Source organism: Heliangelus exortis, chromosome 5, assembly GCF_036169615.1.
Source record: "Heliangelus exortis chromosome 5, bHelExo1.hap1, whole genome shotgun sequence".
NCBI lineage: Eukaryota > Metazoa > Chordata > Aves > Apodiformes > Trochilidae > Heliangelus > Heliangelus exortis.
In genome coordinates, this window is record NC_092426.1 from 12,187,178 (window position 1) to 12,199,858 (window position 12,681).

At 38.7% G+C, this 12,681-nt stretch overlaps 1 protein-coding gene across 14 annotated transcripts in view; it reads right to left on the reverse strand.

The window, feature by feature from the left end:
- The window catches only part of EML1 (EMAP like 1), a 128,318-nt gene that overhangs the window by 69,455 nt on the left and 46,182 nt on the right, over nt 1–12,681 (reverse strand). The gene's annotated exons all lie outside the window — the stretch shown is intronic.

Here is a 12,681-nt window from a genome sequence, read left to right on the forward strand (position 1 = left end):
GAAAGTAAATCTGAATGTGAATAAATGAGACACTGAATGTAACTGGAACTTCATACACACAGTTCTAAGATTATATGCATAATATGATCAATTAACTTCTTACCTACACAAAGGAGTTATTCAGAAATAGAAATTAGGAGTGCTAGTAGTTTTCCCCAGCTTCTTTTGCATTATTCCAAATGGATACCACCCATTTTCACTTTAAAACCTCTGCTTTACACAACTGTTCAAAGGGCTTCATCTTGGGTACAATGTTGCTTAAAGAAAAACGCACATGAACTTGCACATCATTCATAACTAATGCCTTGCCAACCCACACCTGCTTTTTACTATCTAATTATCATGTGGAAGTCTGTCAAAAATGTCAAAACCTTTTTTTTTTTTTTCCTTCAAGCTGCTACTTTTATCATAAGGATGAAACATTCTGAAAGACTAAGTCACTTTAACAATAGTCATTTGTTTCCCAAGGTTTGTGCCTAAAGAATCTCAGAAGAACCCCTTGGGCTTCTCTCTGCACAAGCCACCTGTAAAGATCCAAAAGCTTGTGCTGTTTTCCTGAATCTTTCCTCAACTTTCCTGGTACTTGTCAGTGGTTCATAAGGCAACATCTAAGAAAACCGATCTGTAACAAAGTATCTCCCCCTGAATCTCATGTTCCATGTTTTAAATGGATTAATCAGTTCCTAGTGCTAGATACTAAAGTTTTCACAAAAATACATGTGATTTTCCCCATTGTTGATTTGTAATTCTGTAATTTTAGGAACTGTACTAAAAATTAGCCATTTTGCTTATTCTTGCATTAAAATATCCATGTGCTGAAAAGAAAGAAAGGAAAAAAAAAATGTCAAACCCAGAAACTTTATTATCCTTCCCCATGCCTCTAGAGAGGCTTCAGTCAGGCAGCAGATACTTCAAAGCTTCACATTGCACATGCCTAGAGATTTGCACTAGGAGAAGCAACTGCCAAATTTAGGAGGTTGTAAAACTCAAAAATAAAAACTAGAAAGGAGGGAAAACTCTGAAGTTACACCCTCCTGGAACAATATGAACAGAAATCTGTCATAACTTTCTGAGTCACAGCTACCAGGGTTAATAACCCAGCATCAACCAAAATGCTTTGCAAAATCCTTGCAGGATTCACTGGAGCTGCTTCAGGCTTCCTCCAGCTTTTTGGAAGCAAAGAGCAGGCAAGCAGGACACATAACTGTTCTCTCCAGTGCAAGACTTTTAATCCAGGCCTTCCTACACAGGACCACTGAAGATGACTGCTAGTTCCTGCAAGAGTATTTTTGTTTAAATTTGTCAATACACAGAGACCTTGTGGATCTTCCCTTAACCCGTGTAATCAAAAAGAGATGCTTCAGCTGTAGTCAGCCAGACTTGATTCTGAGAACAGAATGTCAGCATCACACTGATGGCATTTGTTACCAATTAATTCTGGTTTTAGGGTATGCCTTTTCCTGCAAAGTTGTGGAATAATCTGATCAATGTGTTCTTGAAAACAGTATGTTCCTAAAAAAAGACAACAGAAGAAAGATCATTGTTCTTCTGATATAAACTTTATTTAGCTCTCAAAAGTAAAAACAAAAATTCTAAGAAATACAGTTACAAAGCTTTAAAGTGCAAGAAAAAAAAAAAGAGATGATAAGCAATCAGGAATTAAAATTTCTGTGTGTAAAAACATTGTGAGCACACCTGTGTGCCTGGGGTTATCAATGAAATTTTTTTTAATCAAATGTGATGTCATATTCTGCAAAGAACATAAGAAGATTTACAAAAAATTCTGGGATTCATACCTTCCAGAAAGAAAAATAAATAAATAATTACAGAGAGACACACAGGAAAGCAACCATAAAAATAAAACATTCACTACATAAATTCAGGAACTCAGTGGTAAAAAAAATTATCCTAGTCCACTCCACTCCACTTCGAACTGGATTGAAAATGAAATTTATGATGCATACATAATTTTTCACATCTATGAACTTTTAATTCCATTATAAATCATATTTATAGCAGTCAAAAAGTCCTTTTCCTCTTTATTATTGCCTTCTAGCAGCTGCCTGCCTCTCCCCTGAGCTGCCTTGCACATTGTTTTTTAATTTTGCCCACCACCACTACACCTGGCACAATACAGAAAAAAAGGGGACCACTTCTACCTGCTGCAATACAAAACAGATGGGTATCACTTCTAACTTGGATTAATTTATTGATGCTGTGCAACACACGGTGCCACAAGCAGCTGCAATGACAAAAGCAAGGGTCCAGCTCCACAAGATAAAGGCTGATCTAGAATCTGCTGGACTGCCTGCAGGACCCTCTACTCACATAATTCAGCTTCTGCTGCCTCTGGAAGCAGACTGAATTTTCTGACCCGGCAGAAAACTAGCACAGCAAAACCAAAGCACCAGACACACACACTGGGTAATTTTTTTTCTGTTGGGTTAGCATGTTAAAGTAACTCTGACAAATTAGTCTGTCAAGTTTTGAGTTGGTAAAACCATGGGGAGCAAGAGAAAGGGAAGCGAGACCTTCCTTATGGTGCATGGCAGGTTATCTGCTCCAGCTATTGGAGCCTGAGCATGGGAAAGGATGGATGGGGGGGGAAGTGGCATCAGGTTTGCCCCCAAGACGAGAATCCACTTAACCTGAGAGTCCCGAACTTAATACTACCTTCCAGCTCCCACTGCCCTTTGGTTTCCTAACCTTTACACCTAAGCAACGCTATACACCCTCTTATCCCCTAACACCGATGGGCCCAGCTCATCGCCTGTAACATCCCCAGCAGAGTCCCCATCTGTGCTACATTGTATTCCTTCCTTTCATTGAAACATTATCATGTGGCAGTACTCATCTTCAGAGTTACTAGTTAGAAAGATTTTATTTGTTTATTTACAATGTGCATCAGAAACAAGGTAACTTTTTTGAAAAAAAGCAGATAAAAGAAGGCGTTCTTTCAATTTAGCTTTGCTTTTGGGAAAAGGAAGAAAAGAAGAGGAGGAGGAAGAGGAGGAGGAAGAGGAGGAGGAAGAGGAGGAGGAAGAGGAGGAGGAAGAGGAGGAGGAAGAGGAGGAGGAAGAGGAGGAGGAAGAGGAGGAGGAAGAGGAGGAGGAAGAGGAGGAGGAAGAGGAGGAGGAAGAGGAGGAGGAAGAGGAGGAGGAAGAGGAGGAGGAAGAGGAGGAGGAAGAGGAGGAGGAAGAGGAGGAGGAAGAGGAGGAGGAAGAGATAAGGGGGCAAGGAAAAAGGAAAAAGGAAAAAGGAAAAAGGAAAAAGGAAAAAGGAAAAAGGAAAAAGGAAAAAGGAAAAAGGAAAAAGGAAAAAGGAAAAAGGAAAAAGGAAAAAGGAAAAAGGAAAAAGGAAAAAGGAAAAAGGAAAAAGGAAAAAGGAAAAAGGAAAAAGGAAAAAGGAAAAAGGAAAAAAGGAAAAAAGGAAAAAAGGAAAAAAAGGAAAAAAGGAAAAAAGGAAAAAAGGAAAAAAGGAAGAAAAAAAGAAAATAAAAAGAAAGGAGAAAAAGGAAAGGGAGGAAAAAAAAAAAAAAGTCACTGCCCTCGTATTGATTTACCCTGTTTAAACTCATTAAAAATAAGTATATCCGTTACCCAGCGTAATGTCTTCATGTAAGAGGTTAGGGTTCCAGCAAGAGTATCCTACCTTGGAATGATGGCTACAGAATGGAATCCCTCAAATAACTTAAACATGAGACAATGCTGGAATAAACCACACTACTCTGTTCACTGCAGTAAAGGTTTACCTTAATGCTTTACATCAAGAAACTCCACAAAAAATTATCAGGTACAGATATATTGCTTTTGGGAGACCATATCAACAAACATCTTTTCCAATTTCCATGAGGTTTAGTAATAAAGCATTCACTTAACACAATGGCAAACATTTTTCAATTCCATAGCTGAATATTTAATTCCTTGACTCAGTTTCTTACCCATTACAAAAACCCAAACAAAATGGAGCATCCAGGTCAGACATACTGGGAGGGAATAACACAACCAAAACCCTTATTTGTAAACTGTTTCATGCAGCTTAAAAAACAGAGGTAGAAACACTGAGCTATTAAATAATAGAAAAGCCAGGTCAACTGCTACACCCACATCATACCACCACCACCTTTAAAACGACTGGCTTGGATCCTTCAATAAAGCAGAACTGTTATAAATGTGAAGTCTTGATTTTAGTTCTGCCTGATTCATTCAACTTTGCTCAAAGGAAGCCAAGAATTTTTAATTTTCAATTCTAAACATGATCAGTGTCCATACTGAGCTTTTTGATAAGCAAACCTTTAATAAATGTTCAGACCTACAGAACTGGTCAAGCCCAGATTGAATCCTATGGTGCCATGGTCGTGATACTAAGAATCTCTTCTTAAGAAAAACAGTGGAACAAGAAGCAAGCAGCTTTTCAGGAGTAATGTACCAACCATATTTCTTGTCACATTAGAAAGAATGATGGTAAGAGACTAGAGCCAGAGACAACTCTTTAAGATGACAGGCAAACTGCCCCAGCTCTAGCTGCTACACCAGCACCGTCCTGACTTTGATAACCACTGTCTCCCTCTGCATATTTTAGTTCAGAGGGTGCTTGTGCAGTGATCATCACCCCTTGCCCCTCTCTGGCTCACATGGTGGCCAGGTCTTCCTACTCCAGTAGCACACCAGGAGCACTGGAGTGCTGCTGACTGTTTGGCACTCAGGATCAGACTAGAGGCAGATGCAGAGACATCTGGGTATCAGTCTCCTCACTACAAACTGGTTTGCTTTACAGATTTCTTCCTCTTGTCCCACATTTCCTGCTAATATAGATATCGCACTAATATACAGAATTGTGGAGTTGGTGCAGCTTACATACACTTCTTCTAAAGTATTCTACCCTTCAGCTGCAGATCCTGGAGCATACCATTGCAGGAAAAGTTTCTGGATGCCACCAATACCTGACCCAAGCCTACCCATCTGTCAGAACACATACCAAAATCCCAAATTTTAAAAATTAATCTTTTCTAACTTCTCAGTAGAGAAAGGCCTTGGGCCTTGAAAAATATCTAAATGCTTAACTTAAAAATTGTATGTGTGAAATCTTTTGTCCCAAAGGATCCTTAATTAGTTCATTAAAATATCTGAACACAGAGGAAATTACATATTTCCAGACTGAAATAGACACCACAGGGATCTCACACACGTATTGTCTAGCATAAAAGGGAGAAAAACAAAACAACCACCCTAACACCTCCATCCGTGCATATCATACAGAATTAGTTAAATTACAGTGGTGTATATTCTTACTGTAAGAGCTAAAATTTCTAAGAATCCTCATTTTCTTCAGTTCAACAGGAGTTTGCCACGAGTGTTTCCAGAGTTTGAAATTACAGTCCTTCTAAAGTCCACAGCCAAACTCACAGCACCAGGATTTTGTCTTACTCCAAATCACAGAAGTACTGTTTACTTTGGCACAGTGTGCTATTCTAGATATGCTTTATACCCATTCATCATGTAATCCATGGGCAGGATCTCCTCAAATTCAATTTTAAAATTTAATGCCAGAATAGATATTTAGGTTTACAGTTAGGAAGCTAAAAAAGATGGTCTGATTTTTCACAAAACCTTGAGGATAGTCCTGGCTGTCACTGCCCTACTACTGTGGTCCATATTTGGAAGAAAGGCAGAAGCAGACAGTGCTTCAAGGATTGGCCTGAGTCTCAGGATATGCTAATGCATCTCAGCTTTTTATCAGTTGAGCTAAAGACCCCCTTGCCCCCGTGGCCCAGGCAGCCACACCAGACCACCCATCTAGCCACAGACCTCCTCACCTCCAAGGAGCCATGCTTTGAGGGATGCAATTTATCAGACACTGAGTGGCAGGGACCGTGTCATGCAACACATTAAGCCTCATGTGCTTATTTCAGGATCAGGAGGTCCCACCTGCTGGACCCTGCATACTGCTTAAAGCAGCATCTCCATCTAGAGTTTACATCAATTAATGTAATTGAAAGGTTGAAATCATTACTGTTTCTCTGTCTCTACTATTTTCATATTGAAATGTGCTCATCTACTCCTGTGTCTTAGGAACCTCACATTTTAAAGCTTGTGTTCACACACAATTCTCAGATGACCACAAACCAGTAGTAAGATTTCATATATCAACCTCTAACAGATTATCAACCTCTAACAGAAGTTACACTTAAAACCAGAAAATATTTCTTCTTTCCTGTTTGCAGAAAACTCACACAAGTTTCCAATCAAATACGAAGTCTATGCTATTGTTTTTATCAAAATGAGATGTTTATTTCAGATTTTAAATCCAAAAAGGCAATTAGTTCCAAAATTCCACAGTATCTCAGAACATTGCTAGAGACCTCCAATAATAGTGTTCAAACAAATATAGTTATTCAATAATCAGTCATTTCAAAGAAAGAAAATGATGGGCCATGTCAGATTTCACCCTTTGGAAGTAATGGAGTGTGGACAATCTCACTTAATTACTTTCCAAAGAATTAATTCAGTAAAATCATGTTAACATATCATTATCCCCACCCCATCTACCTAAAAAACCTCAGGGAGCTACTTCCATATTTTAATTATGTAATGGGCGAACATTTTAAATTATGTTTCATGGAAGAGGAGTCCATGGAAGAGGACTCCATAGGTCCTTCTGCACTCCCTTGAAGCTTTTGCAGTATCTTATGGTTGCCCAATTAGTGTCATTTGTGAACAGCAAGCACCTCACAAAAAGAAAAAAAAATAGTCATTACATTGTTTCATGTATCCTTCCTACCTATTTTCTCACATCTTCCTCTACATTTTAATGATCAAAAGGCAGGTTCTTCATTATAGCTTTGCAAAATTTCACTTGACAAAAGAACTGAAGCATCAACTTTAAAATCTTCATCTTAAATTTCTAAGCAAAGGAGAAACAGGAGGGAAGTCAGGATAAAACCTATTAAAATGTATGTCACTGACTGGTGTACTCCCTCACTGCCTGCTCATGTATTCACTTTTTAATAATGTACTTCTAATGCAATTTTAATCCTTATTTGAATTGTTGCACATGGTTTAAGCTTCAATAATAGAATCCAAGCGTTGCTATTCTTAATTACAACTTAAAACATATTTTATAGGCTCTATAAAGTACTATTTTTTTTTTTTTAACTCCTTGAAGATCAGAGAAAGCATGCTTTTCTGCTGAGAGCTCAATGCTTTCATTTGCAATTCTGTATGTTGTTTTATTCATGATAAAAGACTTGATACTTGTTTCTCTCCATATTGCTAATACTGACACAGATTCTGTTTGAGGTGTGACTATCACCAAAGAATTACCTCATGACTGGTCAATATTTTCATTTGTTTTTAAAAAGTGGGGGGGGGGAACAAAAAACAAACAAAAAACCTAAAATCAGTGTTATCCATGGCTAAAACAAGCTTTAATTGTTCATGATTTGGAAATAATAGCTAATTAAAGAGCAACAGATTCATTTTACTTGTATAGTATCTTATTTAAAATAATAGTTTGTGTTTTAATAAGCTAACAATATATATTGTGAAAGTGTCCATTACAACAAGTTATTTTTATTTAATAGCATACTGATTTATTCTGTATTCAATTACAGCACATAAAAAAACCCATGTGTTTCTGTATGTCACCCCTCCCCTTTATTCCAGGACAGAAGTAGCTCTAGATAGAAGTTTAAGAAGTAAGTTGTTAAAAAAATTAACTTATATTCTATGTAGAATATAGAATATTTTCCAAAATGTGCAAACAATACACTTAATGTGGAGTCCAATCCAGCATTACGTGTAAGGATCTGATTGTTAGGAGTCAGAACAAATCTCAAAGAAAGGAAAAATAAGAAAATGGTCTCCAAGCAATTCTGAGTAATAAAATACTCTACTGTTCTACAAAACAAGCTTTATGTGGAGTATCTTCTCCACTCCTGAGCTCAAAACACGTTGCTGTCCTGGAAAAATGTCTTGAGAAGAAACATAAGAAAGCCTTGTTTGTCTGTCTCTGTTGTTACAGGCTTTTGAGAAAAACAACAAGTATGATTAATGTTATTATGTTTGCAACATGTTTTCGAACATACTTGCAACATCTTAAAGTTAAGCAACAAATTAAACCCCATTTTTGTTTGCATTATTCCTAGGAAGTGACCACAGTAAAACAAATCACCGTCTCTTCCAACCCTTGACAGATTTGAACTACTGACCTTAAAGCTCTCAGGCTTAGTTTACCATTGTTCCTTCCCTAATCCATACTACATTGTGCCATTTTGATCCAGCTGTAGAAAAAGTGCAACTGGCCGTATTTTGGAAGGTTAGGAGAGAGGAAGTGTGAGAGTCAAATGAGAAAGAATAGCCAGCTGCCAGAATAATATTGTCCATTAAGGTTTCCTGTTTGTCATTCTCTTCCTCAGCAACAGTCCAGTGCTCCACGAGTGAGGGAGAAATTGTACAGAGATTTGATTTATTTCCATGAATGGTGGATAATTACAGAAGCAGAAGATTCAAACAGGATCTAAACTGACCAAAACTAGTACATGAACTGATTCACACAATTTACTCTTCACAACTTAAAAGTAACAGTGACTGAAAATTATAAAAGCTATCACCTGTATAAAATCTTGATAATATGATTTAGTGATTTCAAGAGGAAGGAGGGAGCTAAAAGGAACTGTAACTTTTTTTTTTTATTATATTTACTCTTAATTCTTTTCTTTTTAATAAATATTAATATCGCTAGTATCACTTCCAAATTTTCTCAAACTCAAGTTCTTCTACTAGCAGTTACACTTCAGGTAATCAGTTAAACAGACTGTAATTAACATTATGGAATCCCTTGCCAAATAAATCAGGTTCATTAAGAAAGAATTTGTTTTACACTTTTTTTACTGCTTTACCCCAGTGTTCTAAATTTGAATTTTCTGTCAAACAAGGCATCTGTGATTGCACAAATAGCCATTTGACAGCTGCAGTTTTCCCACTAGCCAAGTGAAGAATATGAAGATGCTACAAGTTGCAAAGTATATATGAACCAAGTATAAATTCTCACTTCCTTGTCTAAGTCCATACAAGCATTTTGCAGAGCACAGATTTCACCCTTTACATCCTACATGCATAATAACACTGCCCACATCCATCAGCATGATGCAGAACATTTTCACTAGGTGATTGCTATGGCTATAAATGGATAGAGAATTGTGATCACTGGACCCACTCTGCCCATGCCCTAAATGCCTCCCCAACCTGCCTATAATCAGTACTAATTGCTCTTGCAGCTCAACAAATCAGCTGGAGGTGAGATGAGCACTGTCTGTAATTCCAACATGCACCCTGGTCTGTAGGGCTTGATATCAGCACTCCATCAGTTTTTAAGTAGATGCCAAAAACCTCAACTCTATCTTGTCTTATCAGTATTCTCCCACTTCTACCTTCAGCTTAAGTATCACATTACTAACACCCTTACTGACTGTAGATAAACATAATGATTTCCTAACTAAGAACAACATAAACATTACATCAATACCAAGGAGAGTATCTATAACCAGACATGGTTAGTATTATCCATGCTTTACTTTTCAGTATGCCAAATAAATCAACAGTGTTCTTCATTACCAAGAAAGTGAGAGGTAAGTTGAGAAGTGTCCTCAGAAAGCCATTTAGAGGAGTTATTTTGGTGTCTATATGCAGAATAGGCACAGCAACTAGCAAAGTGTTTCATGTATTTGAAGACACTGTCCTCTGAAAATCAAGATTTGAAATTAATGCAATAAACTTCACAGTAGATCTATACTTTCTTCTGAGTTTAAAACTAAGGCAACTAAGGCAAGAAGAATGAAATAACTTAAAAAAAAACAACAAAACAAACCAAACAAACAGAAAACCCACTCATTTGTATTTCTTGCTTTGATGCTATCTCGGACTGACACTTGTGTTCATTAACACGTTTCTCAAATGCCAACCCTACCCATACTGCTCTATAAAATAGTTGAAGAAAGTAGGTGTCTTTGAACTAGCTGTGCTAAATATTTGCCCTAGATTTTAGACACACAGCTCAAAATGAACAGATTTTCCTCACCTCTTTCTTACCTCCCTTCCTTCTCCATTTAGTGTATTCTTTACACATTGCAAGCCATAAAAATGCACTACTAAGCAATCACGCAGACCAGATCTGCAGATGAGTAAAGAGGGGGAAGAAAAGAAAAAGACTCAAATTCTTCTCCTGAATCCAGAGCCCTTTCTAGAGCGAAAGGGAGACTTGGGTAAGTTTGCCTTCATATTATTGCTTCCCTCTCTTACCAGGTCCTCCAACAGCAGGGATCTTGTTCATCACTCCTATCGCAACCTTCTCTGCCCACTGCTGCTCCTTTCCTCCCCCAGCCCTTTGCAGCTGCCACCCATTCCAAGCAGGGAGAAGTGGGAGAAGCTGCAGCCATCCTTGGGCCCAGGCTAGAGCTTGATTCCCTACAGGTGATCTGCAGTTGTTTTTACAGGAGCACAGGCTTTGTATCCTGATCTTTCCAGAAACAATACATACAGGCAGTTGTTTCATCATTTCTTTAGTTCAAGAACATCAGGAAATTCCATCATGTCTTTACTTGCAACACTAAAATTAATGCTTTATTCCATGTTCAGAACAGAAAACTTTACAACAGAAAGCAATGATCACTATGAGTGCTTGCCAGCCATTTCTCTATGTCACTTTATGCTTTATCAGAATCCCATTTTCCTCTCCACCACTTGCTCACTGCTTCCTTCTCCTTTATCCCTGCCCCACTCCCAACTTCACATTGTCTTTCATACCACCCATTATACCTCCAAGAGCTTTCCACTTCCCTGTAAAGCAATTTTCCTCTTTCAACCTCAAAGCCCTCACTGGCATTCTCCCCATGTATTTTTCATCATGGGTCATGTGTGTCTGTGTGAAACATCTGATCACCTCAAGGAAGTACTCAAAGGCTTGATTCTCTTGTTCTTCCTCATCTAATATAGTCTCATTGAAGGTTAACTCAGAAAAGGAAAGGCTTCTGAATCAAACCACTTTCTTTTCTAAAAACAGAACAAGACAAGTTTACAACAGCCCTTGAGTTCATAATCTACAATGAGATGGCAGCTAGGTAAGCAATCACATCTGTAACATGAGATTCTAACTTTAAGATTGTAAAACCTGTGTACAGCAAAAATACAATATGGCTATCACATATAGTAAGTGCTCAGAGTTACAAAATCAACATGAGTGACAGTCCTCAGAAATAAGCAACTCTGCTTACTCAAACTATTCAGAAAGTGCTGCTACTCCTGCTGCTCCCACATGTGTGCTGCTACCATGAACACTGTAAAAGCAAAGCCCAGGGATTTTGGTAGGAAGACTGCTTGCTTATAAAGGGATTAGAGTATAAACTTTGAAATACATTACTGTATGTTTTCTTTTTAAAAATACTTAAAATGAAATATTTATTAAGTTTAGGCAAAACAGGCATCTGCTATTAGTGTACAACCCCCATACACTGTCATAGTTTTCTCTCCTGTCATCACACAATGCATTGCCCACACTCACAACTGCTCATTGAACTGAATGCTCCCACAATCTCAAGGTCCACATGTATTGGTTTTCTGGTAACCTCTCCCCTTCTTGCACCACACCATAAAGAAAACATTGTCAGATTTATCATCTTCATTTCTTCCAAAAGAAGAGACAGCTATATTTGATGCAGTTGCTGTCATGAAGCAATTCAATATGAACCTGATGCCAGCTGCTCAGATAGCAGCAGAAAGCCAGACCACTACTACAATCTGGAGGAATAAGAGATCTGCAAATAAATTTTCAATGAAATATGAGAATACGAACAGTTGCAATTTTACTGCTGGGAAGCATTACATAGGATAAAAATAAGTATGTAAAGTTTACCATGAAGTAATGTTACTCTTTGTAACATTTAGGACACCAGATTTATTACCCCCCAAACAGTAAACACCAGCTAGCTGAATAATCCCAAATACTATGCAGGCCAATCTCCAAATGCCTCCTCTGAGGATACTGGCAGTTCCTCACCGACTTCTGCTTTTTTTACGACCTGTCACTGCAGCCCAGCAGCTCCACTGTCACACTGCCACCCAGGTGACGCCACCGCCACCACCCCCACCAACCCCTACCTTAAAAAAATAACAGAAAGAAAACACAGTAACTGCAGTCCAACTACCTTAATCCCACACAGGCAGCTGACAGACACCTCAGAGCTGCCCTTGACGGGTGCGGAGAGCCGCCGGGTGGGCTCTCCGGGGCGGGAGCGGAGCGGGGTGCGGGCAGGGGCCGGAAGGACACCTGCACCCCCGCCCCGAGCCGCCCCTGGCCGCCGCGGTGCCACTGTGCGCCTCAGGGTCACAGACGTCCGCTCACAGCTCGGTCGCGTAGGCAAGAACACACACACGTATATATATATATATGTATATATATAAATATGTGTATATATATGTTCGTGTTGCATCCGCACAGTAGAGACTTGCAGCGGAGGGTAATCGCTTGGGCTACCAGATCTGCCCCTGAGGCAGATACACACATATCCATAACATACACGCACACGCACATATATATATATATACACACAGACGCACAAATATATATACAAATTCCCGTGAAGGAGGTGCAGAAGTTCCTCACCGCGGGTCCCCGTCGCCGAGGGCT